The 4,265-nt window shown below is 44.0% G+C and overlaps 1 protein-coding gene across 1 annotated transcript in view; it reads right to left on the bottom strand.

The window, feature by feature from the left end:
• LOC101851038 (alpha-(1,3)-fucosyltransferase C) overlaps positions 1 to 4,265 on the bottom strand; it is a 24,712-nt gene that overhangs the window by 716 nt on the left and 19,731 nt on the right. The window lies entirely within an intron of this gene.

Here is a 4,265-nt window from a genome sequence, read left to right as displayed (position 1 = left end):
TGTGTGTTGTGTGTAGTGTGTTGTGTGTAGTGTGTGCGCGCGCGCGAGCGTGCGTGCGTACAATTGCGTATGAGTATGTGCGGTGAGAGAGAATTAAATTGAATTAGACTTAATTGGCTTTCGAGGCCAATGGCCCATACGTCATAAAAAGTTACAAATTAATATATGCAAAATACTGATCTCTCTGTGTTGTGCTAAAGAACAAATTGCATAATAACCCACAACACAGAAAACATAGATCTATATAACATTTGCATCTAGAATCTAGTTCTACACCTAATGGAATGGACCCACACACAACAAAGTACAGAGTACAAAGCATTGGTCATAGGCAAGGATGCATGATGCAGAGACTAAACAAAGCTTACGGGCTGGACTCTTATCTCTTTAGTTTAGCTCTTATCTAGACTCTAGATTAAAAAATCAATTTCACATTGTCTTTCCATTTTTCGTCCTTTGGGAATCTGAGGAAAGACAATTATTTAGTTTTTCCTCTGGAATTAGAACGGCCGATCGCTGAACAAAAGTGGCCAGCAATGCCGACAGCATGAGCGTTGCGAGTCTCTCGCCGTGTTTGTTTACATACTGTCGCACGCTCGCCGCTAGTGGCGCTAGGAGTCGACGCGCCTCACAAAGTTGGGCCACTGCAACATCTTACCGTAGGCTGTACTATCTTTGCTCATAGAAAGTTATAGATCTATATCTAGCCTAGATCTAGATCTGGCCTATGTGACTGCGACGGAAACTTGTGTTGACCTACTTGGTGGAAACTGCGGCGGCCGGATGTGACGACAACGACAGAGCGAGTTAATTTCCAGGACAAAGGGAATTCCCGAAATTTATTGTCATTTGGGGAGAAATATTATTCCTCTCTAAGGACCTAAGAATTATTTTTATAACCTCCTTGTTCTAAGCCAACCAAGGGATTAATTATAAAACAGTCTAGCTACACATTTCGGAAAAGGACTTTTACTTTACTTTACTTTACTTTTCCGATCCAGCGGCCATTTGGGTTCTAGCCCTTGGGTCTGTCGATATGGCAAAGAATTGACAGGTTTTAATCAGCTGTGCTTTGTCGCGGTACTGTATAGAGTGTTTTCGATGTCTGGGGAGGCAGGTAGGTAGGTGCTACGCAGGTCACAAAGTGCTGGGCAGTTAAAGAGGTGGTGGGGTACTGTTTCATTCTGGCAATCGCACAACGTAAAAGGACAAAAATGTGTGTTGAGTTTTTACTTCTACGGTTCGACTTTGGAACAGAATTGCAAACTTCTTTTCGCCTTTACTCGTATCGTGGGCGGATGTGACGTCACACAAGAATTTCACAAACATGGAATTTCCGATTTTTAACTGGCGCTATTAATAGAAAAATTCTGTGAAAACGATGACGCAGAATACGCGACACGCACTCTCACGTAGGCCTACACACAGACACACACACACGCACATACACACAATACATAGATAGGCCTACATGTATCTAGATATTACTGTGCTTCACAACTGAAGTCATGGTCCTCCTCCTACAGTCGGTCGAGACAAAAAGCATTAAATCTACACTCCCCGCACTGTCTGACCGTCAATATTCGGATCCAAACCCGGCCCCTCTGTGCCCAGCTATATACAGACTGATCCAGATTGGACAGGGCCCCACACAAAACCTGTACAGTTGAACCTGCTGTAACGACCACCTGCCCAAGACAACCAACTGTACAAACGACCACGCCCCCTTCCCCCATGCGTTTTTCTCTATGTAGAATGACAGTGTCCAAGAGAGCCAGCACCTGTCTCAGATGATCACTTTTCTCCTAGACAATAGTTGGTCGTTTTGGACAGGTCTGTCTGTTAAGCACATTCTTGTCACTTCCGGGTTGTAGGCTATAATATTTAAATATATATATATATATATATATATATATATATATATATATATATATATATATATATATACAGAGCATTACGAGCTATAGAATCCTCAGTTTGTTGTATAAAAAACAATAATTATTAAACATTTTTATCTATATAATTTGGTCTTTTTCGTCTTGACAGAGTATCTTCAAGCAGTTTTCCTGATGCAGCTTTGCCTGGGCGGTAGACAAAGAGGAAGTAGATTGCCCAAGCACTACTCCCCCTCTTGACGATGTGGCTCCAAAGGAGAGAAATGATTTTCAACAATATTATAAAACAATAACAGACGAGGAAAAGTAAAATGTTACACTACAATCACACGCAATCGAGAAAGAGGCACAAAAGGTGCATGGAGATTTCTCTGTGAGAGAGACTTACCTCTGATTCTGATGATCCAGTTTCTTGACCAAGTTTCGGTTTCTGATCTCGGGTCCTGCCTTTCCTTGTGAAGGATTTCCTGCGACTGAGGGATCGGTGGCCTTAACGACACAGAATTAACTGGCGCATTGGGTCAGAAAACGACCCATTGATTGCACATGCACTGGGTCAATGGGCCGCATTTTTCACACAGGCGCCCCACATGTCTTCTTAATTGCTGTAAAATTTCAGATCTCTGCGTGTAGAGCACATTTTACATACAATACCAACTTAAAATTACCACACATATTATATATATGTTATAGATGCAGATTAGACGCGATACAGGAGACAGCCGTACAAAGTACAAAGAAAACAAGGGGCGGAGCAGAACAGACGATAGAGGCAAGGGGCACCGGCCTGCTTGCCACTGGAATTGGGAACATGGTCACGGCGGGAATTTCCGCTGCAAAAGACACACCTCTAGCTCTTCTTTAACTCTTGTCAGGGCGAGAGCCCAGCTGTTGCTGGATCGATAACAACAACAACAACAACAACTCTTGTCAAAATCACGATCGTCCTTCTAATACAGTTACCAACCCCCCCTCCCTCCTTCTCACCCCCCCCTCTTCGGACCACTCTCGGTATGCAGTCTCGTGACAAGCACAGATTATTTTGAAGGTCGTACTAACCAGTCAAACTGGTCGAGTCCACCTTGAAGGGGAAGGGGGAACAAGCTACATGTACTATAGCTGTTGGCAGTAATAATAGATAGCATTGTATAGCGAAAATCCCCACCCAACAGCAAGCTCTATGCGCTTCACAATCTATACTACATGTATTCATGTATTAGTATTACCCCAGCAGACCTGAGAGCATTCTGAAACAACGTCCAACTTCCAGGGAAGCATACAGTGCAAGCAGCCATTTATAGGCGCTAAAACACTAACATACTGACAGATCTTTCGCTGTCTATGGCCGGGTACCCATTCCCACCTGGGTGAAGTGAGGACAATTCGTGTCGAGTGTCTTTCCCAGGGACACAGCGCCAGTGCCTCACGTGTTCCCTTGACCATTGCTGTACTGATGGAGATATCTGCCGGAGAGTCCTGACGGCGAGACAGACTGGTGCACAACGCTGTCCCCGTGCTTTTACGCACCCCGCATAATTTAGCAAACTTTGATCACTTTTCGCATAATTTCTATTTCCCTTTATCTTCCTTTGCTAAATTTAACAGAATCGCATAATTTCACATTTTTGGGCTCAGTTTGCATACGTGTAAAATCAAAATTTTTCTTGCATAAAACGACGGGGGCAGACAGGGGGGCGATGTGAAGGTGAAGGTGAAGCACCAAAGCACGTTTTGCACACGGCTCTTCTTCCATTTCTCGGACATATTATTGATCTATCTATTTATGGTGCTCACGTCTAAAATAAGAGCTTACGCCTACCCCTGTGGGCGGTCACGACCAATATTGATCAACCTATTTTTTAAGAAGAGCATTCACGGTGTCAGATACGATTGCGGTGACAAATGTAGGTAGGTGTGTTTCCCTTTCACTCCCAGAATTGGCGATTATTCGAGTCCTTGTTTCCAGACAAAGATGGTACATAACAAGATAGTCCACCCCTCTGTACGGGCCAATAAAAGAGCGGCCTCTAAATCCGGTGGTGCCCTCTTCGGACAAGCGCGAACTTTGCAAACAGAGTTGCCCTACTTGTGGGAACAACAATAAAAGCGACGCAGACACACTGAGCTATTCCCATAGATGTACACTATAGTACATACAAGGGGGTAACTCTATGGCTATTCCTAGATTCTTTCTGTGAAGAAATAAAAGAGAGCTTCGAATCCCAACCAAAGACTGCAGCGCCATCTGAACCAATGCACGGACTTCCGCGGACACTTTTTTTTGGCTGAGTGAACTGTCTTACAATGAACGACCTTTGGTCCAGAGCTGAGGTCTTCAGAGACGGATTCTGTCCACACCATAACTCGCAC

Source organism: Aplysia californica, unplaced genomic scaffold, assembly GCF_000002075.1.
Source record: "Aplysia californica isolate F4 #8 unplaced genomic scaffold, AplCal3.0 scaffold00156, whole genome shotgun sequence".
NCBI lineage: Eukaryota > Metazoa > Mollusca > Gastropoda > Aplysiida > Aplysiidae > Aplysia > Aplysia californica.
The sequence above is the reverse complement of the archived record's forward strand: the minus strand, read 5'-3'. Positions and strand labels throughout refer to the sequence as shown.